This window comes from Phaseolus vulgaris, chromosome 8 (assembly GCF_000499845.2).
Source record: "Phaseolus vulgaris cultivar G19833 chromosome 8, P. vulgaris v2.0, whole genome shotgun sequence".
In the NCBI taxonomy this organism is placed as follows: Eukaryota; Viridiplantae; Streptophyta; class Magnoliopsida; order Fabales; family Fabaceae; genus Phaseolus; species Phaseolus vulgaris.
The window spans coordinates 49,275,071-49,301,415 of NC_023752.2; the positions used below are offsets into that span (position 1 = coordinate 49,275,071).

The 26,345-nt window shown below is 30.6% G+C and overlaps 1 pseudogene; it reads left to right on the forward strand.

Moving 5' to 3' along the window:
* On the forward strand, positions 1-25,554 carry LOC137825287 (uncharacterized; annotated as a pseudogene).
* Positions 25,555-26,345: the final 791 nt, after the last annotated feature.

Below are 26,345 nucleotides of genomic sequence, written 5' to 3' on the forward strand. Positions count from 1 at the left end.
ATGATATCCATCTACATTTCAGTTTCTGCAGCAATCGGTAGTGTAAGTGGAATGGATATCGTTCATATCCATTGTATGTTCAAGCACCAAGGTAAAATCTTTTCCTTCGTCTGTTCATCTGTCCTCATGGTTGTTTTCATTGTTCATTTTTTTTCTGATTTAATCATTTATGGAATTTTTTATTGGGCTACTTAGGGTTTGGTCTTCCACTCCAAGAGATCTCCTTTTTGTTGTTAAACTTTCTTTGTAAAAAAATTTACACGTTTTTCCCATCTACATTTCAGTTTCTGCAGCAAACGGTAGTGGAAATGGAATGGATTTTCGTTCATATCCATCGTATGTTCAAGCACCAAGGTGAAATCTTTTCGTTCGTCTATCCTTATGGTTGTTTTCATTTTTCATTTGTTTGCTGATTAATCGTTAATGGAGTTTTTTTGGGCTACTTAGGATTTGGACTTCCACTCAAAGAGATCTCCTTTTTGTTGTTAAACTTTCTTTGGCAAATATTTTACACCTTTTTTCCATCTATAGTTCAGTTTGTGCAGCAACCTGTAGTGGAAGTGGAATGGGATTTTCGTTCATATCCATCGTATGTTCAAGCATCAAGGTGAAATCTTTTCCTTCCTCTGTTCTCATGGTTGTTTTCATTGTTCATTTTTTTTGTTGATAAAATCGTTAATGGAGTTTTTTTTGGGCTACTTAGGGTTTGGACTTCCTCTCAAAGATGTGCAGAAACCGGTAGTGGAATGGCTACTCTTTTGTTACTTCATATTACTTCATTACTGTATTTATACATGTGTTTATTTTCTTTAGGATCTTCGTTTTGCTTTTGCAAATTATATTCGGGAAAATAGGTTAAAGTATGTTGTCCTTCATCGACATAATAATGAAGTAAATTGCAAATTTCTGATAAGGCCACCTCCCAAAGCTTCTGTTAAATTTGGTTGTGGATGGAGGGAATTTTGTCAGATCCATGCACTCTGTGAAGACCACAAATTGATCTTTAATAAGTGGAGTAACCCCAATTCATATGATGGTGTTGTTAGTGCTGTGAAAATTCAAGGTTGTATTTGTATAGTTTACTTTGAAAAGAGACATGAAATGTGTGTTATTTTTTTATAATAATGTGTTGACATAAATAAATTAAACTTCATAAAAAGTTATTCTTCAATTTAATGCATTTAATTATATTTAATGTATTTAATTTTATTATTTGGATTAATGTATTCTTCAGAAAAACTTTAACATTAAGATTATTCGCATTATATTATTCTTCAAAATTCAAATTCAAATTCAAATTCTTCAAAATCCATATTAATATTAATATTAATATTCAAAATTTACAATTTCAAGATTATTAATTACCTTTCTGATTCATATCTTCTTTTTCTGACTTCTTCTGCTGCTGCACACTTATTTCCAATTCCAAGATTATTATTATTCTTAACAGTCTTCAAATATTAAATTTTTCATATTTTCAAATTTTACAATTCCAAGATCATTAATTACCTTTCTGATTCATATCTTCTTTTTCTGACTTCTTCTGCTGCATACTTATTTCTAATTCCAAGATTATTATTATTACTAATAATCTTAAAATATTTAATTTTTCAGATTTTAAAATTTTAAAATTTCAACAACATTAATTCCCTTTGTGATTCATATCTTCTTTTTTCTGAGTTCTTCTGCTGCACACTTATTTCCAATTCCAAGATTATTATTATTATTATTAATCTTCAAATATTAATTTTTCTAAACAAGAATCCTCTTTTGCAAATGTCCTAAGCAAACCTACCTAAAATTCCATTTATTTGCATAGTAGGGTTTTCATATCATGCTAGGAATTTCAAAAAATTTGTACTTTCTTTTTAAATGTTTTCTTTATGCAACCTGACTTTTAAAATTCAAACAACAAGTTCATTAATCGCAATGTTGAAAGTAGAATTGTTTGCACGTTTTAAAGTTTCAATTTTTTATAGGCTTAATCTCTTCTGTATGAAACTTGACATGCTTAACTTTGTTTTTGTCATTCATTGAACATTTTTAAACTTAAGTTTTTTGTCATTACCTGTATATTTATTTAAAGTTATTTATGATTAATTTTGTCTTATGACATATTTGAACTAAATTCATCTTTATTCTTAGCTAAAAAACTATATCCCATTTGAAAATTGGAATGTTTGTTTTTGTTTCACAATACTGTTATACTTTATTATGTTTTCTTACCAGCTATTTCACTTTGAAATTGTAAAATTGTTTTTTTATCTTTTTGAAAATAATTTCGTACCACCTCCTCAGTATATATATACGTATATGGGTATGTTTTGTGTTTCACATTGACCATTGCATTCTACATTTTCCTTTTACTCAAAGATCACCCTTGCAATGTTTGTGTTAAGACAAAATACAAATTGTGTGAAAGATGTTAATCCATAAAGTGAAAATTGGATCCTGATAGCAAGGGTTATACGTCTGTGGTTTGTTTCTGATTTCAAGAAAAAAAAGTTTTCATTCTCCATGGAAATGGTGATACAAGACAAAGATGTAAAATAATTTATCATTTTCTTTCATATTTTTTTGTACTACAGTTTAATGAAATTTTTATTAATCATGCTTAATGTTTGTTGCTATCTTTCAGGGTGATATAATTCATGTTTCTGTTAGAAGAACTCTAATATATAAATTTCAAAATGATATTTTTGAGGATAAAGTTTATTCCTTCAATTTCTTTAGTGTGTCTATTAATTTAGGATCTTATCGCACTACCTGTCACCAATACAAAATAAATTTTAAGTTTGGAACCAAAGTAAACTCTGTTGGTAATGATCTGGTTTCATGTGCAAAACCTCATTACACACCAATTACTGTGTTAAAGGCGCCTGGTTTTGATACGGACTACTTAGTCGGTTAGTAATATTCTTTTACTTGAACAGATTTCTTTCGACATGTTTTTAAATGAATATGTTTTTACAAATGTTATTGGAATATTAACTGGTGTGGGAACTGAAAGAGAGTTGAATAGATCAAAGTCAACAACTAAGCTAAATGCGATTTCTATTGAAGTTGATAGGTAAGCTAATATTTTGTACCATAACGAATCCAAAATTTGTTTTCTTACAATTGTAATTTTAACTTACAACCGCTACCGCATTGAGTGTACTTTATTTGGTAACTATGTTGATGAACTCAATCATTTCTGTCATTTGGAGAGGTGGAAAATATTGTCATCAGTGTGCACTTTGCTAAAGTAAAGATTTTCGAGTGAAGTGATTAATTTACATGATATTTTTTTATTTGATTATTGTATTTACATGATATTTGTTATAAAACAATGCATTATATTTTAATGTAGATAAGGTTTTTCTACAAAAATTTCTTGGACTGTACAAAAATAATATATAATGATAAGTTCAAAGATACAATCGAACTCAAGAAAAGGTTAGTTTAATATATTCTTATTCTGTACTTATTTATGAACCTTTCTAATCACAACTTTTACATGTGTAGGATGATTGAAAGTATAGATTCTCCTACACAGGGACTCAGTCAATTGTGTGATTCTGGAAAACAGAATGTTGAGGATGAATTCATCAGCTTCATTCATAGAAATACTATTCAAGGCCTATTCAAGGCCTGAAAGATTGCAAAGAGGTATTACTAATGTTTTTTAACAGTTTATTGAAATGGATTATTAATATTTTAAGATCATTTTTTTTTCTTTTTACATGAAAGCACTTTTGTTATCTTAGCTACAATAAAACATATTGTAGCTGATGACGATTGGTGGTACACAGCTTGCTTATGCGGTAAAGTTGTTTACCTTGATTCCAAAAATTTTTTTTTTTGTGAGAAATATAACAAACATGTTATCAAAGTCCAATAGAGGTAGTGTTTGTACTTGCCTGAATTTATTTTTAATTACATATTACATATTTCTTAATACTTATTACTTATTGTATTAATTAATTAATAATTATATTCGTTAAATTATAGATAGAATTCGTAAACCTTTATGTATTTTATATTTCAGGTATAAGCTGAAGTTGCGAGTGATTGATGAAACGGATTCCACTACTTTCGTTCTATTTGACACGGATGTCACTACACTGATCAATAAATCTTGCGTCGAATTATTTGAAAGTCATGATAAGGTAAATTATCGAACCACGCATATGTTTATTTATGCATATAAGAAAAGGTTATTATATTAATTGATATATTTTTTTAATATTTAGAACGGTGATTCTGGTGTACTACCAAAAGACTTTGATCTTTTGATTGACAAAGCTGTGTTGTTTAAAGTTGGTTATGTTAAAGATCAATCTCTTAGGTTTGACCAATCATTTTGTGTCAAAAAAGTGTGTATTGATGATAGTACTATACAAAGGTTTTGTGATGGTCGTGTTGAAAATGTGGTATGTTTCCTAATTTCAGTGTATTCTTACTTACATTTTACCCTTAAATTCCTTATTTATACTATTTTTACTTAATTTAATTCTCTTTTTGTGAAGGAACTTCATTCTGAGAAGAAAAGATTGTGTACTGTTAAAGATGTCCAACAAGATGATTCATCTGTACCACTTTCTCATGTAATTATCATTTAAAGTATTAACTTAAAAAAGTGAATAATTTACTCTTACTAATATGTTTTGTTATCATCGCATGATTTATTTAATAAATTTTCCACTGAAGTTGCTAATTTGCAATCTAAAACTGTTGATTTAGGCAGTGATAGTGTCTTAGGTACTGCTACTGAAGTGGTTGCTCCACGGGTTACAAGAGATTTTGCTTCACTTGCTCACTCCCGATGATGATATCCCACTGAGGATATTAAGCAAAAATATCAAGATCGAAAAGGGAGTAGTATAATTTCATATTGTTTCTCTAATGTTTTGTAACTTGAATGATCTATTTTCATGTATTGTAGACTTTCTTTAATTTGTATGTAGAACATATTATGATGTATTGGTACAATTATATTTTTAAATCTTTTTATGTAATATTGATGGTTTCATATGTTGACATTATGTTTGAGGTACGTAATGACTTTATAGTTCATTTTGAAGTTGTTATATATTTTTTTTTTTTTCAATTTTATGTGTACATTTTAATGTATTTAATGAGTTTGTTTTTGGGTAATTCATATTATGGCATAATTTTTGTAACTTTATTTTGTAACAATGGTTCTTTCATGAAAGCTCAGAATCGTAATGGTAAGTACCTCAACTTTTACTTTTTCTTTAATTCGTGAATTTATATAGAATTATATAATATTTTATTAATTATAATTTGTGTTTTTTTTGTGAAGGTTATTGAAATATTGTTTTCCTTTCCCAAGTTCTTTATTACATGTATTGTTTTTTCGTCATTCAATTTTTATAGATAATACCTTAGTATGTGATAAAAAAAGAAATTTTTATGTAATGATATGTTTGTCCTTACGAAAAATATTTTTTTTTAAAAAATAAATTCTCATTACACTCAACCTCTAATGATTCAAACGGATATATAAGATGATATTAAATACGTGTCAGAGCAATTAATGCATCACTTCATTTTTTATTTTTGCATAAACTTTGTCCCTTCGGTATCCTTTACACTTTTCTCAAAGTATTCATTTCATCTTCCAAGATTAATTAATTAAAATTATGGATAGAAGTAATAATTACAGAAGTTAAAAGTATTATATTTTAAATTCAATATCAAATTATATTTTAAATTTTAAATTTTAATTACAGGTAGGTTATTTAATGTTAGAGGTTAGGGTTTAAGTATGTAATTTAAATATATGTATATATATAATATATAATATATATAATATAATATTTAATATGTTTAATATATTTTATATTATATTTATTTTATACTTATGTATATATTTATTTATTTATATATAATATATATATATATAATATGTATATATTGGACAAATTATAATACAATTTTATGTTCACTATTTTAATTTATTATTATATAATGTTAATTAATTCTACGTGTCATTAATATTATTATTATTTATCTATGGAAATAGTTGTATTTTTTATTAATTATTATTTATTAATTTGTTAATAACTTATTTAAACTGAAAAAACTCTATTGTATAAGGCAATAGAAAATCGAAACGTCAAAGAATAATTACAAGTAACAACTCACCTATTCTGCTTTTTATAGTTTTGTCTTTTCGTATTTATTGGTTTTTACTTTAATATTATTTCTTAATTTATTTTACTATCATTATTGGATTTTAATTATGTTTTTTATTATTTAATATAGGAACTGAAAGGACATGTTGCTTCATAGAAAACTTATCGTAGATTTGTGACTGAAAATGTATGATGGCTATATATAAGTAACATAGGGCTTTTTATTACTCACAAACCTGTTGCTTTCTTCTTTGTAACTTCTTAAATTACTCTTCTCTACTTCTTTCCTACTTCCATCATCCTCATATTTCATTTTCTCACTATCATGGTTGTCATTCCTGAAGAGATTGTAAAACTTTCTGCTAAAGGTTTGTTTACAACAGTTAACATTCGTGGGGAGGTATGTGTTTTTTTTTATTCTGAAATTCCTATATTTCATAGTTTTTTTAGTTCTTTGAGTATTTTTATGGTTTTAAAATGTATAAAATGGACACGTGGATCGTGCATTCGCCATTGAGTTTGAAAATGAACTGGATGAGGAATGGACCCTCAGCGACAGTCAAGGCAATATTCATATAGTATATTATAACAAAGATATACTTTGTCCCCAAATTTTGTATGGATGGTCCAGTCTGAGTGATTTTTATGGGTTTAAAGGTCACCACAGTATATTGTTTCGTTACGCGGGTAATAACTCCTTCAATATAACTGTTTTTATGGGGGAGTTATGTGAAATGGTTATAAGAAATTTTTTGAAGGATGTGAAAGGGAGGGAGCCGCTCAACAATGGCCCCTTTATACATTTTGGCTTAAAGTTGAGTTCCAAACAGGTCTATGGAGGATATGTGGTCAATTTACCATCCTTTCTTTTTAAATGGTTATTATTGATATATTCTATTTCTTTTATTAACTAATTATTAACTAATAATTTGGTTATTGTTTAAGGATCTGCCTTCTCCTTTTGCTGAATATGTTCGTAGAGGGAAGTTCAAGAAGGTTACTCTACATGGATGGCTACAAGATGTAGAATGCAACGTTTTCAAGTCCAGGTTTCCTTCCAGAAGTGTTACACTCTGTAGCGGGTGGAAACAATTTTGTCGTCTTCATTCTATTCGTGAAGATGACAAAATTATATTTGAATGTTATAACAAGAAGTCCTCTTCTGATATCGGGGTTCTACTACTGATGACAAGTCACTACAAAAGACTTAGTGTTTAGGATAATCAGTTATTGTTTTGAACTATATTACTCTTTTTAAGTTAATTTATTTTGCAAGCATTGCTTCCTTTTGTTGGGAAGCATAAAGTTTCCACTTTGAGGAAACAAAAATAGTTTATTTGGTTTACTCTTTATTTTTATTTTATTGTGGTTATGTTTAATTATCTCATTTTATTTATTTGTATTTATTGTTTAGGGTTCCAATATTTGCAATATGTATACATACTGCTTTTAATTTTTTATTTTTTATCTGGCATATTAATAATGTGTTGACATTTCTAAATATGCTCAAAACTATAAGAATTGCCAGTATATTAAACAAATCATAAACCTGTTTTAGATTGTGGAATGCATGTATATTAATTTGATTGTCTATATATTGTTTATGTTTATATTGTTTATTATTAATTATTATTTATTAATTAATTAGTTATTGATGTATTAACTATTTTTTTTATCTTGAAACCTTTTGATGTACATATGCTTGTTTTTCTGTATCATTTTTCTAATTTTTAGTAATTTTTATGAGTACTATTTCATTTTAAAAATATTTATTATATATATCTGGAGGTGACTTCATAGTTCAATATGAATTTGCCTACAATCTGTTTCTGGAGGAAACACACATTTTTTTTATTTACAAGGACTTGACTTGATATAATCTAATGAATTATACTTTTAATTGCAGTAATTATTGTGGAGTACTTTTTGTAGGATGAACTTAAAGAAGGAAGTTGGTCTTTAATACTTCATTTTTCATGTATATATCTTATGGGAACATAGTATTAGAAAACGTTTTATTTAGTTTAAATTAGTTTAAATTATTGTAATGTATTGTAAGTTACAAGTTATGGAAAAAAATTATTCTTTCACTTTTACATATAATTTGTGGGTTGTTAACATTGTAAAATTGTGTAATTTTAATGTTAATTTTTTTTATTATATTTAATTTAATTAAATTAAATTTCAACTCCTCAATTTCACTATTTTTATATTCTTGAATTTCACAATTTTTATATTTAGCCAGACTTATTATAATTTTAAAGTACAATAAAAAAAACATTGTTAAGAAGAATTAAAGTAGCCCAAGAAAGGACATTTATATTATTTTCAAATAAAATAAATTTGTATAAAATATTATTTAAGACTTCGAGAACTTTCAGGTAATCATTACTTTCACACTGAGTACAAATTTTGAAGTTAAATTAAAAAGAAATTTTTTTTAAAAAAAAAACTAATATTAGTGCAAATTCAAAATAACTTAATAACACAATTTTCAGAGTAAATCATTAACAAATGACTGAGGAAGTTTCTGGAAAAGCACATAAAGTTGGGTGTGCTAATATTAGTTCAAACTCATTTTCCCTTTATCATCTTCATCTTTTTCGACATTCATAACCCAACTGATATCTATTTGTTACAGTTTAGAAACAACCTTAGTTTCTCTATTCTTTGTCTCAGCAACTTCTTTTTATCCATTATACCAGATACCAGATAACCAAATAACCAAATACCAGATCTACTAGATTGTTTACTTTGTTTCTGCTTGATTCTGGGAGATACAAGTGAAACGTTGTAGAACGGAAAAGGTAATTAAAGCTTGGATCTTTTTTCATTCCGACCGTAAATATTAATTAAAGGTGCATGCATGTCATAAAAAAAATGTTGTTATAATAATATTTGTCTATTCTTAGGCTTTAAGACATAAAAATTGTTTCTCTTCTACTGTGATTTCCCAATATAGAATGGAAAAGGTAATTAAAGTTTGGATCTTTTTTCATTCTGAGCATAAATATTGATTCAAGTTTCCATTTTTAAATGTTTTTAGTTCATAGATTTAAGGTATATACATTTCATAAAAAAATGGGCTTATAATAATAATTTTCTTTACCATCTTTTTCATTTATATGTTTTGTTCGTTGATTTCTGTTTTAGTCAAATTAGGAAATACAGAATGAGCATATCTATTTTAGTCAATTTTTTTGGGCGGTATACATATATTACGTGTTTTTGCATGCTGTGTATTATTTTAGATATATCCAATGCAAGGATTCTTTTTTTTTGTTAAACAGAAAAGTTGTTCTATAATGGTGCAAAAGAAAGTTAGCAAAAGTTCTTTTTTTTTTTTTTTGCTTATTAGGGTTGTCAGATCATGCTATATTTTTTTATAATTGACATACTTTATGTTTCTGTTTTTCGATGTTGCTTCGTTCTTCTGTGGTTTAAGAGATGATTGTTTCTAGATAAATGTTGGTTCAAATATATTACTATATTTAATATTTACTATATATATTATTATATATACAATCTGATAAGTATATTCCTTGCAAGTTTGCTCTTTCAAAAAGTCAACCAACAATTCATTAATGATAATGCTTAAAGTAGAACGTTGTTCTTTTTGGACTGGAACATGAATTTGTTGTTTTCAGATCTTAAAAGTTAAGTTCCCCTTTTTCACAACAACTTCTAGACATGCATTGCATGAGCTTTCTTCATTGAACATTGATACTATCTAAATTTGTAAATGTTTTTATGGTTGTTATTATTTGATTTTTTAATTATGTTACATTTCGAACTTTGTTTATTATGCAAAATAAAGAAAAAAGGTGCAAGTTATCCCTTTTAAAAGGTAAATTTTTGGTTGAACATTTTTAAGTATTAAATATCATTATTATATAATTATATATAATTAGATATCATTATTATTATATAAAAAAACTACACATTTTTATTTGTTCAATATTTTAATATTTAATTAATAACTGCATTATGTCAAAGTAATAACATATAAGGAAGTCCCGTTCCTGACCATGTACCGTCAAAATTGGCGCCAAAACAAACAGCCAAAACAAAACTAGTGTGAACAATATATTGTACACACTTACTCCTCAAAACAGTACATACTTTTATGGCTGAAAATAGTTCTTACTACAATACTCCCTGAAGTTCAATCATTCAGCTTTCAGTAGTTATGGAGCAACTGAAGCAAAATATTAATAGAAGAAATAGGATTGTTAGTCTTTCTCAAACAAATTCTAATGTATCAGGTACAACAACTACAACGTATATTTAGATTTTTAAGTGTCATATATACATACATATAGATATATATTTAAATATTAGGCTCAGAAAACAATTTCATAGTTTATTATGATGTAATAATATATAATGAACTCTCAGCACAATTTATGGTAAAAATATATAAAAAATAAATGGTATGTTATAGTTCTTAATAGATTTAGTGTCTGTTTATGATTTGACCTATTGTTTTACATGGGTTTTATTTTCCAGAGAATCAAAATCCAAACACAACATGCATATCTGAATCCAGTAATGGTAAGCATAACTTTAAGTATATAAGTATATTGTTTACATGAAAGTACTATATGTTATTTATTTATTTATTTATGATTTTCTTTCCAATTTATTCTTTTTTTTAGTTCTCGACGCTGATAATGAAAAATATGCCAGAAGAAAAAGAAAAAATATATTGTATGAACTGCGTAGCGGAAAAGTCAAAACAACAGGTAGAGAACATAATTACCTTTTTTTTTATCATTAATAATACTAAAAATTTATCCATGTATTCTTATTTTGAAACATGTTAATTCAAATGGAATACACTTATGTCATATAATTATATGAACTTAATTTTAATGGTATGTAATTCTTTTATTATATATATTTAAAAATTAGGTTCATAAAAGAAGTTAATAATCAGTTATAATGTCAGAGTGAATGAACTCTCAACACAATTTATGGTAAAAATATATAAAAAAATAGATGGTATGTTATAGTTTTTAACAGCTTATTAGTTTACATGGGTTTTATTTTCTACAGAATCAAAATCCAAACACAACATGCATATATGAATCCAGCAATGGTAAGCATAACTTTAAGAATATTCTTTACTTCAAAGTACTCTATCTTATTTATATATGATTTTCTTTGTAATTTTTTTTTAGTTCTCGATGCTGATAATGGAAAATATGCCAGAAGAAAAAGAAGAATTATATTATATGAACTGCGCAACAAAGAAGTTAAAACAAGTAGCGAAACCTAATTACCTTTATATATATATATATATATTTATATTTAGATTTATATTTAAAATAGAATTAACATTATTTTTCAATTGATATTGAATGTGTAAAACCAATTCAAATTAATTTTCAATTGATATCAAATGTGTAAAAGAAATATATAGTAATTTGTCATTCGTTTACCTTATTTATCACTCATTCTGACTTTTTGTTGTAGGTGGAAGTACTCCAAGCTCATATCAAGATTTTGGTTCTCCAGCATCAAGAATTATGATAACAAATATCCCTGTTTATGAGAAGGTTACTCCCAACAATCAATTAATGCATTCAACAACCAAAGTATTGTCATCAATGGGTACTGCTAGTAATGTAGAACTGCTTCAAGGTTAGTGAAAACGTATTATAAATTATATTCATTACAATTTATACTAATACTACATCAATAGACATTTTAATTTTTATATATATTGTTTTTGTGGAATCATTTTTTGTTGTTTATATTAATCAGATGTTGCAAAATCTGCTAGGTCAGAGGGGAAAAACTTCATTTATGATCAGCGAGAAAAGGTTGATCAAACAAGAGGTAGTAACAATGACATTTTATTTCATTTAACTCTCGCAGTATATCATTCAATGAAATTTCTAATTATAGTACTAAAGTCAACTCTTATGCCTCATTTATTTTTTTGTAGGTCAAACTATTGTGAACTCAACTAAGCAATTTTTGTGTCAAACTTCTCAAAATACAAGCATAAATGATTCTGTCTCTGTAAACCTGACTCCTGACAATGAATTCAACACCATGCCTTCAATTACAAAAGTATTGTCAACAATGGGTACAGTTAGTATGAAGAATTTGGGCTTAAAGTGCAGGTTCATGGTTAGTTCTTAATGGATCATTCACATGGTTTGATTACAATTATAGTATTATTACAAATATACAGACAGTTTAGATTTATTATTATAGTATTAATTTATGTTTTACTATATTTTTTCTTAATCAGCGGAAATCATTAAGTAGCAATAATTATCATATTATATATATATATATATATATATATATATATATATATATATATTTCAAACACACTAAAATGTTAAAGTTCTTCAAATCATTGTTGAAAGATTAACTTTAATATAAAAGAATTTATAAGTTCTTATATACTGATTGTTAATTGATTTATCTTATTCTATCACTCATTGAAACTTTTTGTTTTAGGTCAAAGTACTCTTAAATCAAGTCAGGATTTTGCTTCTCAAACATCTAGAATTACAGGCTCAAATTTCCCTTTTTCTGACAACCTTACTCCTAACAATGACTTAAACATGATGCATTCTACTACTAAAGCAATGTCATGAATGCAAACAATTACTTATGGAGACATTATCCTCACTCAACGTCTTCATGGTTAGTTTACAATCCATTATTCGTTATATTTGATTACAATCTATAGCAATAATACATTTGAATTTTATTTCTTTATTTTTTTTGGAAAATATTTTTTTTGTTTGTATTTGTGCACATTTTGGGAAAGATGCAAACGGGTGATCAAGCTAGAGGTAGTAGAAATATAAACTAAAACATTATTCATTTTCGTACATTTATTCCTTCAATAATGACTTATAAAATAATTCATCATTCAAATGAAAATTCATTTAATGAAAGACATTTGTTTAACCTAAATCATTGTGTTTCTCAATCAGTGACCCCTAAGAATCATTTGAACGTGATGGATGCAACTTCTCAATCATTGTCATGTTTACAAACAATCTGTACTACCCCTAAATTTGAAGGTTAGTTCAGGAAACCAATGTAAATTATTTTTCGTTATTCTTTTATGACAATTAAATTTCAAAATCATACTGATGTTTTACTACTACTTAATTGCTGCTTTGGAACATATTTTATCCAGGTAATTCAGTTGCAGGGAGTGTAGGGTATGTAGTTAGTAACACACTAAACTTACATAACTAGTTCGGTACATACAGTGTTCAAATCCTTGAATCAGTGACTCAGAGATTGAATTTTGACGAAGGTGTCCAAAATGAAGAAAATAATGGTACTAAAAATTGTTAATTTATAATTTTATTTTATTTTAATTTTTTAACAACCACTTTCTTTTATTATTATTTTGTTTACGATGATACCACAAGTTTCTAATTCTGAATTATATTCAAAAGTTGAAAATGAAGGTCCATATCTTTAACTCTAACTTCTTCACTTCTTCATGCAAACTAAATCCATTTATCTCAGAAAAGTAATAGATCACCTTTCTTAATTTTCTGAAAATAGATACTGTTGAATTTGGACAACCTACTATTCAATGTCAATACTGCTTGGGCGAGGTCTGGTATGAAGAAAGATCTTAGAAATCTAAGACTTCTGTTAATGTTTTTTCTATTTGTTGTCAAAAGGGAAAAGTACAACTCACTTTCTTACAAGAACCTCCTAAATTGCTGTTAGAGTTATTAAATGGGCAAGATAGTCGAAGTCAACACTATCTACAAAATATTAGAAGTTACAATAGTATGTTTTCATTTACTTCAATTGGAGGGAATATTCACTCTTCGATAAATGATGGATATGGACCTCCTCAATTTATTCTGCATGGATAAAACTATCATAGGATTGGAAGCTTGCTCCCCGATAGTGGATCATCTCCTAAGCTTGCACAACTTTACATATATGACACTCAAAATGAAGTGTCAAATAGATTATCTCACTTTGGGTATGTGTTATATTCAGTTACTTTAATGATTTACTTTCTATTTACTGAATTAATTCAAAGATAATTTTTAATGATATATTTTTAAAAATTGCATGTAGGTCGAAAGTGAAAAATGTGAAGTTCGACAAATCCTTGATGGAAGATCTTACCAAGATGATTGATGACAACAATGTTTTGGCAAAAAGTTTTAGAAGAGTAAGAGATTTTGTACATAATGATGTAAATTCAGATTTTACATTGCAAAGATCCAAGGTTGTACAATACCCCTACAACAGATGAGATAGCAGCATTAATTGTGGGTGATATGAGCAACATGGATGTAGGGCGAGATATCATATTGAAAAAAAGTTCAAGACAATTGTTTAGACTCCATGAAACACATACAACCTTTATTCCATTACAATATCCATTAATATTCCCCTTTGGAGAGGATGGGTATCAAGAACAGATTCCAATACGAAATTCTGGAAGTAAGAGCAGAGAACGTAAGAGAAGTCGTATTTCATTAAGGGAATTTATTGCATTTAGAATTCAAGAAAGAAATGTGGAGTTTGGGAATATAGTCCACTCACGTTGATTGTTTCAACAGTTTTTGGTTGATTCATATACAATGGTTGAAGCTCAAAGCTTGTCGTTCATAAGGCTAAACCAAAAAACAATTCGTTGTGATATTTTTGCAAGATGTACAAGAAGCAATGTAATATGATTCCAATAGCAAGATATAGATGATTCTTTGACATTTTATGGAATCAACTTGAGCTGGAATATGATTAGGCACTTTTCTAGAATTGGATCAATGTTCTATCATTCAAGAACTCACCAAAACTTAAGTAACCAAGCCAAAACTCATATGGAAGTCCATTTCTTGTCAATTGAATCGGTTAAAAGGCATAAGAATTCAAATGAACCGTTTAAAATGCCTAACAAATGAATTGCACCGAACAAAAGCAAGAAGAAAGAAGATGAACCGATTAAAATTCAGCAAAGAAGAAGATGAACCGATTATATTCAGCAAAGAAGAAGATGAACCGAACAAAACATGAAATAAAGCTAAAGCACCGCATAGAATTGCAAGAAAGAACTTAAGACATGTTTTAAGAGATCATATGGACATGGAGATGAAAGATATAAACGGAAAAGAGAGAAGACTTATGTGGTTGAAGAACTTGGTTGATGAACACGCCACTTGAAGTGTGAATGCTCCAAGATAAGTGTGAATTGCCGCCACTTGAGGAACCAAGGCACTCAATATGAGACTAGGAAAAGGAGAAGGCAAGTTCTCACTCACTCAATCACCAATTTGGGAGAGTTTCATTACATCAAAAATCAATTCTATTATTTGAAGGACCTAAGCCCTCCTTTTATAGGAGCAAGGACCGGTCATGAGACTAACAAAGCTTGCATGACAAGCTAACCAAAAGTTTCTTTCATGCTACTCACTTCTAACGCCTATAGTGAGACATGAAGAGACACCTTCTAGAATATTCTAAACTAATGCCTAAAGATGCTTTACAAAAGAGGTATCTAATGTTTCCCTCTAAGCACCTTCCTAAAAACTATATATTTAAACATTCTACTTTTTATACAAAAGACACTATAAAAAGAGAAAACAATCTACCACTACTTCCTAATTCTTTAAACTTGCACTTTGTAAGCCTTTGAGGTAAGCTAATGTCTTCTTGAGCCTCTTCAACTTCGGCCTCTACCTCCTCTTGACCTTGATCTTCGACCTCTACCTCTTCTTGATCTTGATCTCCATCATACTCCCCGAGTTGGAGAGAATTAGACCATGAATTCTGGAGACCTACGGAAAAAGGAGTTAGATCACTGATATTAAATGTATGACTACCAAGGTATGTATCAAGCATATCTAACTCATAAGCATTATCATTAATCCTCTTTAGGACTTGGAAAGATCCATCACCACGACGCATTAGTTTGGACTTCCTTTTAGTAGGAAAACGATCTTTCCTCAAATGAAGCCAAACCCAATCACCTTCATCAAATAACAATGCTTTTCTCCTTTTGTTGGCAAGTTCAGCATACTTGCAAACCTTCTTCTCAATTCTCAACTTGATGTCTTTATGCAAATTTTTAATAAAAGAAGCATTGTCATTACCATCTTTGCACAAGACATCATCAAGTATGGGAATAGGAAGAAGATCAAGAGGTGTTAAGGGATTAAACCCATAGACAACCTCAAAAGGAGAATGTGAAGTGGTAGAATTTACTACACGATTATAAGCAAATTCAACATGTGGTAGTAAATTCTCCCAAACTCTAGGATTCCCAGAAATAAAGCATCTCAACATTTGTCCCAAAGTTCTATTTACCACTTCGGTTTGACCATCGGTTTGTGGGTGACAAGTGGTAGAAAATAAAAGTTTAGTACCAAGCTTACCCCACAAGGTCTTCCAAAAGTGACTCAAGAACTTGGAATCTCTATCGGACACAATAGTTCTAGGAATCCATGTAAACGAACCACTTCTTGAAAGAAGAGGTTTGCAATATGACATGCATCATCCACTTTGTGGCAAGGAATAAAGTGAGCCATCTTTGAAAAACGATCCACTACCACAAAAAAGGAATCATTTCCCTTAGATGTCTTGGGTAATCCTAAGATGAAATCCATAGAAATGTCAACCCAAGGCATTGAAGGGATAGGAAGAGGAGTATATAAACCATGGGGATGCAATCTAGATTTAGCTTTACGGCAAGCTATGCATTTTTCACACAAACTATGAACATGTTTATGCATATGCGGCCAAAAGAAATGTTCATGTAACACATCCAAAGTTTTTGCAACCCCAAAATGACCCATTAATCCTCCCTCATGTGCTTCTCTAACAAGAGATAATCTAATGGAGCTTTGGGGAACACAAAGACTTTTTCCTTTAAAAAGAAAGCCATCTTGTATAAAAAAATCTTTGTGTCCTCCTTTGATACATTCTTGATAGATAAGAGAAAAATCAAAGTCATCATGATAAAGATCTTTAATGTGATCAAAGCCAAGAAAGTGAGAACCCAAAAGATTGAGCAAGGCATAGCGTCTAGAAAGTGCATCGGCCACAACATTATTTTTGCCTTGCTTATGCTTGATCACATAAGGAAATTGCTCAGGGAATTCCACCCACTTAGCATGCCTCTTGTTAAGTTTGTTTTGGCTTTTCAAATATTTAAGAGATTCATGATCACTATGAATCACAAACTCTTTAGGAAAAAGATAATGTTGCCAAGTAAACAAAGCTCTAACAAGTGCATATAATTCCTTATCATAAGTGGAATAGTTGAGATGACTTCCTTTCAATTTCTCACTAAAATAAGCTATGGGGTGGCCCTCTTGAAGGAGAACAGCCCCAATGCCTATACTTGAAGCATCACATTCAATCTCAAATGTTTTAGCAAAATTAGGAAGGGCTAAAATGGGAGCATTAGTCAATTTTTCTTTTAAAACATCAAAAGCATGTTGTTGTGCTTCTCCCCATTTAAAAACCACATCCTTTTTCACTATATCATTGAGAAGTGCAACTATGGTACCGAAGTTGGGTACAAATCTTCTATAAAAAGAAGCAAGACCATGGAAACTTCGGACATCATTCACATTGGTAGGCGTTGGCCAATTTTGAATGGCCACTACCTTAGATTGATCTACATGGACCCCTTTTTTACTCACAACAAACCCTAGGAATTCTATATGATCAAGTGCAAACATACATTTAGCAAGGTTAGCATACAAATGTTCTTTCCTAAGGGTTTCTAAGACTTGTCTAACATGCATCCTATGGTCACACAAAGACAAGCTATAAATGAGGATATCATCAAAATAAACAACAACAAACTTGCCAATGAATGGTCTTAAAACATGATGCATGAGGCGCATGAAAGTACTTGGAGCATTAGTTAAGCCAAATGGCATAACCAACCACTCATATAAACCAAAGTTGGTCTTAAAGGCCGTCTTCCATTCATCACCCGGTTTTATACGAATTTGATTGTAGCCGCTTTTAAGATCAATCTTTGTAAAAATTTTGGAACCATGCAATTCATCCAACAAATCATCAAGCCTTGGTATGAGATGCCTATACTTAATTGTAATGTTATTTATAGCCCTACAATCCGAACACATCCTCCATGTGCCATCTTTTTTAGGGACAAGTATAATAGGCATAGCACAAGGGCTCATGCTATCTTGAACCCAACCTTTAGCAATTAATTCCTCAATTTGTTGGCGAATTTCCCTAGTCTCACTTGGATTGGTCCTATAGGCCAGACGATTGGATAAAGAAGAGCCCGGAATTAAATCAATTTGGTGCTCAATCCCTCTCAAAGGTGGAAGGCCTTTTGGAGGATCTTGAAACACATCATGAAACTCCTTTACCAAATTATCCAAATAATGAGGACTATCTACAAGTGGTTCTAACTTAAGAGGTCTAGGAATAGCTAAGAAGATAGGATTGCGAGCCACTATATCCCTTTGGACCTCATGCCTAGAAATAAGAAGCGTAGGCTTAGGACTCTTTACTTTTTCACTCTCCCTCTTCTTCTTCATAAGAATTTGGTCCTCATGGACTTCTCTTGGAGAGAGAGATTTCAAAATGACCTTGTGACCATGGAAATCAAAAGAGAGTTTATTGGTAAAGCCATAATGAAAAACTTTTCTATCATATTGCCAAGGCCTTCCCAAAAGAACATGTGTTGCTTCCATGGGTACAACATCACATAAGACCTCATCCTTGTATTTTCCAATAGAAAAATTAATGAGGACTTGCTTATTCACAATGATTTTGCCTACTTCACTAAGCCATTGCAATTTGTAGGGCTTTGTATGAGAGATAGTAGGCAATCCAAGCTTATCTACTACTCTTGTACTAGCCACATTATCACAACTACCACCATCCACTATTAAAGAACAAATGTTGTTTTGAATAAGACATCTTGTATGAAAAATATTTTCCCTTAAACTTTTATCAAAAGGTTGTAAAACTTGTCCAAGAAGTCTTCTCACAACCAACAAATCTCCTTCAAGTGGACTCTCACTCTCATGCTCACTAGATGATCTAGAATGTGAAGAATGCTTATGTGAATCCGAATCATGCTCACTAACTACAATGCCATTATGCACAAACATATTCCTTTTAGAAGGACAATTAGCCGCAATGTGACCATAACCCATACACTTAAAGCATTTCTTAGTAGATGATTTGATTGGAGATTTAGGATTAGAAGTTGAAGGCCTAGATTCCTTAGGTTTGAAAGAAGACTCTTTAGAAGGGTTTTTGGAAAAAGATTTTCTATTTTTCCAAGAGTTGTTGTAGTAACCATCATTGGGAGATTTTTAAAAGCATTTCTTTTAGCAATTTGGGCCTCAACCTTCATTGCAAGATGAACCAAAGATGAATACTCTTGAAGTTCAACAACATCTTGAATATCCCTCCTTAGACCACTTACAGACCTAGCTATCAAGGCTTCCTCACTCTCTCTCAAATTAACCTTAAGCAAAAGCGTTTCCAACTCCTTGAAATATGCATCCACACTTAGCGTGCCTTGTTGAAACCGTTGGAGCTTCAACATGAGGTCTTTCCTAAAGTGTGGTGGTACAAACCTAAAGCGCATACACTCAACCAAATTGTTCCAAGAGACCACGGGAGGTCTCTTGTTATAGCAAATGTCCGTTACATAGCCATGCCACCATTTCATGGCATAATCAACAAATTCTAGGGTGGCTATCTTCACCTTTTGGTCCTCCTCAACCTCATAGGTGTTAAAGATTTGTTCACATTTAGCCTCCCAATCTAGATATACATTAGGATCACTATCCCCATTAAAACTAGGAATTTTGACAAAAGGAACTTGAGGCTTGGACTCATGGTGAGGTCTTTGGTCACGTGATGGTTTCTCTCATTGGAATGATGATGATGCCTCCTTCGTCTAGGATCATCTCTATAGCCGTGAGCAGATGCAGAACCCATGGAAGAATGCTTAGGAGAAGGTTGTATTTCATGCAAAGAATGGACAACTCCTTCTTGTTGCAATTCAATCTTAGCCAAATGTGCTTATAATCTTTGCAATTCTTCATCCTTTTGAGCAAGAGCCTTCCTTGCTTCTTTCAATTCATTAAGAACATAAGCTCTATGAGTAGAGCGTGGCTTTGAAGATTCATCACTTGAATAGGTATCCATTAGAAAAGAAAACAGTAAACACAAGAACAAACAATGTTAAGAAAACAAAGTTAGCAACAACAATTAGAACAAAATGCCGAAGGTAGGAGTCACTCAAAGCACTCCAAAGAAAGAAAACTCCCCTTTACCAATCTGATCTTGAGGCCTTTAGTAACCTCAAATGAAAGATGTCAAAGCAATAGCACACAATCTCAAAGCTAAACACCACAAAACCAAAGAATCAATGAAAGACAATCAAGAAAAGGTATAAACAAGAAAAGGCTATAACAAAAGAAATACAAGATATATGACAAACTCAAAGATTAAGGAATAAAAGACAAGCAAGAAAATAAGGTACTCAATGAAAAAGAAGGCACACAAAAGAGACCTAAAGAAAAGTACTAGAGTAGATGAAGAAAACAAAAACATAACTACTGAAAAATATTTTTGTGCAAACTGTGCGTGATGTTTACCGATTTATCTGGAATGATATAAAGCGAACTGGATAATGAAATTGTAACCACAGAAAATTCAAGATCTTAGCTCAAAAATGGGACTAGAATTAATCAAAAACAGTAAGCCAATTAATTGTGATAAATTTTCTAAAATCACTGCCAGATTACCGTATTTTTTTCGACAGAATTACACACTGTTTGTATTTCATTTATCATTTTTTTTGTACTTTGAATTTTGAAGTACTTCTTTTTTCTTCTTTTTTATAAAACTATGACGAACTCAAATCCAGAATTTCAGAAATTTCCAGAAAGTAAATCAATTGCAATAAATCGAAACAGTTAGCACGTTTTCAGAAAAACAGAGGAAACCTAATCAGGAATGAAAAATAGAATTAAGAACTAGCAAAGACAATGGAAAATATGTGTAAGAACTTGTATAGGTCTAAAATACAAGTATGAACTCAATACTAAAAAGAAAATGCACCAAAGGATCAAGAAACAAACACATAAAACTGTTCTTAACACAAAATCAAGAAATAAAAATTAAAACAAAAGGACCACAAAGAATTGATAACATTATTGGAAAAACATGACTATGACAAAACTTATAAGGATTCAAAAATTAAAAAGACACAAACACAATGTAATATAAAAAAGAAAACAGCAAGAACACCCAAAAATAACCTAAAACAGAAAGGAAACAACAAGAATAGAAAGTTCTTGAATTAAAGAGCCTACAAACAACTCAAACACAAACAAGAATAAACCTAAACTCTAGATACCACATGATATGATTCCAATAGCAAGATATAGATGATTCTTTGACATTTTATGGAATCAACTTGAGCTGGAATATGATTAGGCACTTTTCTAGAATTGGATCAATGTTCTATCATTCAAGAACTCACCAAAACTTAAGTAACCAAGCCAAAACTCATATGGAAGTCCATTTCTTGTCAATTGAATCGGTTAAAAGGCATAAGAATTCAAATGAACCGTTTAAAATGCCTAACAAATGAATTGCACCGAACAAAAGCAAGAAGAAAGAAGATGAACCGATTAAAATTCAGCAAAGAAGAAGATGAACCGATTATATTCAGCAAAGAAGAAGATGAACCGAACAAAACATGAAATAAAGCTAAAGCACCGAATAGAATTGCAAGAAAGAACTTAAGACATGTTTTAAGAGATCATATGGACATGGAGATGAAAGATATAAACGGAAAAGAGAGAAGACTTATGTGGTTGAAGAACTTGGTTGATGAACACGCCACTTGAAGTGTGAATGCTCCAAGATAAGTGTGAATTGCCGCCACTTGAGGAACCAAGGCACTCAATATGAGACTAGGAAAAGGAGAAGGCAAGTTCTCACTCACTCAATCACCAATTTGGGAGAGTTTCATTACATCAAAAATCAATTCTATTATTTGAAGGACCTAAGCCCTCCTTTTATAGGAGCAAGGACCGGTCATGAGACTAACAAAGCTTGCATCACAAGCTAACCAAAAGTTTCTTTCATGCTACTCACTTCTAACGCCTATAGTGAGACATGAAGAGACACCTTCTAGAATATTCTAAACTAATGCCTAAAGATGCTTTACAAAAGAGGTATCTAATGTTTCCCTCTAAGCACCTTCCTAAAAACTATATATTTAAACATTCTACTTTTTATACAAAAGACACTATAAAAAGAGAAAACAATCTACCACTACTTCCTAATTCTTTAAACTTGCACTTTGTAAGCCTTTGAGGTAAGCTAATGCCTTCTTGAGCCTCTTCAACTTCGGCCTCTACCTCCTCTTGACCTTGATCTTCGGCCTCTACCCCTTCTTGATCTTGATCTCCATCACAATGAATCGAGGAGAAACAAAATCTTCTGCAATTGGAAAGCATATAGTTTTACCTGCATCTTTTACAAGAGGAATGAGGTATATGTTTAACAATTGCCAAGATGCTATGGCCATTTGCAAAACATTTGGATATCTTGATTTATTTATCACTATTACATGCAATGTAAACTGGTCAGAAATACGTGATTTTGTTACTTCAAAAGGATTAACTGCTGCTGATAGGCCAGCCATTGTTTGTAGAGTTTTCAAGATGAAATTAGATCAAATGATGATTGACTTAAAAAAAGATGACTATTTTGGCAAAGTTAATGCAAGTATTGCATTTTTATGTATTGCATTTTGAAGAATTTTTTTCATATTCTCATAGGCATGTACACTGTGGAATTTCAAAAAAAGGGTTTACCTCATGCCCACATATTATTGTGGTTCGATGGAGAGAAAAAGTTAAGAACTCCAACAGATATTGATGGAGTCATCTCTACAAAATTACTGGATGCAATTTTATATCCTAAATTGTCAAAGGCAGTGACAACCTACATGATACATGGCCCTTGCGGGGTAAGTCGAATAAGTTTACCTTGCATGATTAACGGTAGATGTTCGAAATTTTACCCCAAAAAATTTAAATTGTTGACTACTATTGATGAGGATGGATATGCATTCAAGATAATGGAACATTCATTCTTAAAAATGGAATTAAGTTGGACAATAGAAATGTTGTGCCATATAGCCCATTACTACTACTGAGGTACCAAGCCCATGTTAACACATAATATTGCAACAAATCAAATTCAATCAAGTATTTGTTTAAATATCTGAACAAGGGTCCAGATAAAGCCAATTTGAAAATTACTACTGCTGATAAAGACTCTACAGAGACCCCAGTAATTGATGAAATTAAACAATATTATGATTGTAGATACATATCCCCATGTGAAGCTGTGTGGAGAATATTTTCCTTTGATATTCATCATAGATGGCCTCTAGTTCAACTATTGACTTTTCATCTATTGTACGAGCAACCAATTCTCTTTAAAGACAATGACGACATTGATAAAATATTGAACTTTAATTAACATAAAAGAACAATGTTTTTAGCTTGGTTTGAAGCTAACAAAATTTATCCACTGGGAAAAAAATTGACTTATTGTGAATACCCTAGATATTTTGTTTGGATGGCAGAAAAAAGAGAGTGGAAGCTAAGGAAAATTGGTGAAGATTAACATATATTCTTGCAGGGTCAGGGGAATTATATTATCTGAGGTTATTGTTGAATTATCAAAAGGGTTGCTGTAACTATGATAATATCAAAATTGTTAATGGTTTCATTCACAAAACATATAAAGAGGCATGCTATGCAATGGGGCTATTGGCAGATGATAAAGATTTTATTGATGCCATTATAGAGTCCAGTGACCTTACTTTAGGAAATCAATTGAGAAGACTCTTTATTACCCTTTTACTGATGAATACTATGTCTAGACCAGATGAAGTGTGGAACAAAACATGGAAGTTGTTATCAGATGACATTTTATACCAAAAAAGAAAGGAGTTTGTCCTACTAGGTATAAATCTTTTATTTCTTGGAAATTTATAATTTATAATTACTGTATGACATATAATTTCTTTCCTAGGTCTTAGAATTGATGATGCTCAAATACAAAACCTTTGTCTTCTACAAGTAGAAGAGTTATTAATTTCAAATGGTAAGTGTTTGAAAGACTTTCCAAGTCTCCCACAACCTATTCATTCAGATTCTTTTATTTATCAAAATAGATTCATTATTGATGAATTGGATTATGACAAAATAGAAATGTCTGAAATGAATTGTTCTCTTTTTCAATCTCTTACTCCGGAGCAAGTGGATGTCTATGAGAATATAATGACCACAGTCCTGTCAGAGGTTGGTGGTTTTTTTTTTCTTATATGGTTATGGAGGAACTGAAAAAACTTTCATTTGGAAAACATTGTCCACTGCTATTGGATCAAAAGGGTTGATTGTGATAAATGTAGCTTCTAGCGGTATAACTTCTTTGTTACTTCCAGGAGGAAAACCAACTCATTCTACCTTTTGCATTCCTTTGTTAATAAATGAAGAGTCAACCTGCAATATTCCTCAAGAAAATCTTATGGCCAAATTGTTGATCAAAACTAAATTAATTATATGGGATGAAGCCCCAATGATTAATAGGTTATGTTTTGAAGCCTTGGATAGAACTTTAATGGATATCATGAGAGCTGAAAGTGAAGAAAATGCTCTTAAACCTTTTGGTGGTAAAGTAATTGTATTGGGAGGAGACTTTCGTCAGATATTACCTGTTGTAAAAAATGGATCAAAATATGACATTGTGAAGGCAACAATAAATTACTCGAAGTTATGGAAACATTGCAAAATCTTAAAACTTACAGAGAATATGAGATTAAAGAGTCATACATCAATGCAAAGTCAAACAGAAATAAAAGAGTTTGCTAATTGGATACTTCACATTGGAGATGGAGATATGGAGTTAAATGAGTTGGGACAAGGAATGATTGAAATACCGGAAGAGAATTGAACAACCTTTACTGCAGTTGGTTGAGTTTGGTTATCCCACCTACATAAACAATTTGACATCTGATGGTTCTTTTGATGATGGTGCAGTATTATGTCCTACAATAGAATGTGTGGATCAAGTGAATGAATTCATTTTATCATTAATACCAGGATCTGAAGTTACTTATTTAAGTTCAGACAGTCCTTGCAAACCTGAAGAAAAAGAAAATGCTCAAGCTAAGTGGTTTACAATTGAAATTTTGAATGATATCAAATGCTCTGGAATTCCCAATCATTGTATTAAATTAAAAGTTGGAGTTCCAATAATGCTTCTAAGAAATATTGATCAAGCCAATGGACTTTGCAATGGAACAAGATTACAGGTAACTCACTTAGGGAAAAATGTTATTGGTGCCAAATGTTGAATCAAGTGTGTTCAAGCTTTGAAGAATCCAAACCCTTGAAGTTTGATGGAAGGCTGGATGTGCTTGTTGTTGCTGAGGTGTTTTAGAATAGGATCTGGGGTAGATTATCTGTGTAAATCCACTCTTGATTGAATCCAAAGCTTAAGCATCTCAAACCTTTTAATTGAAAGTGTTTTTCAAACTAAATGAAAAACAACCTATTGTTTTGTCGAAACAACCGATTGTTTTATACTTAGGTGTTTTTAGAAAGGTTGAAATTTTTTTTTGATGGTTGACTTGCTGTCAAACCAAAACAACCGATTGATTCGAGCATTCAACCGATTGTTTGTTTTGGGACCATAACAGAAAACTGTTTTGTGCTCTGACTGAGCTTTAAATGATTTTATAACTGTAAGAAGTCAAATTCTGAAATTATCCTAATGCAAATCTATGTTGATGACATCATCTTTGGTGCTACCCAAGATAGTTTGTGTGAAGAATTTGTGGCAGCTATGCAAGGTGAGCTTGAAATGTCTGTGATGGGGAAGCTTTCTTTCTTTCTTGGATTGCAGGTCAAGCAAACAAAGGATGGAATCTTTGAAATGGAAAGTTGCAAGGAAGCAAGAATACCTATGCCTTCAAGTTGTTATATGGATACAGATGCTGCTGGAAAAGAGGTAGATCAAACAAAATACAGAGGGTTAATTGGTTCCTTACTCTGTATCACAACAAGTAGATCGGATATCATGTTTGTCGTGTGTCTTTGTGCAAGATATCAAGCAAATCCAAAGGAATCTCACTTCAAAGCTGCA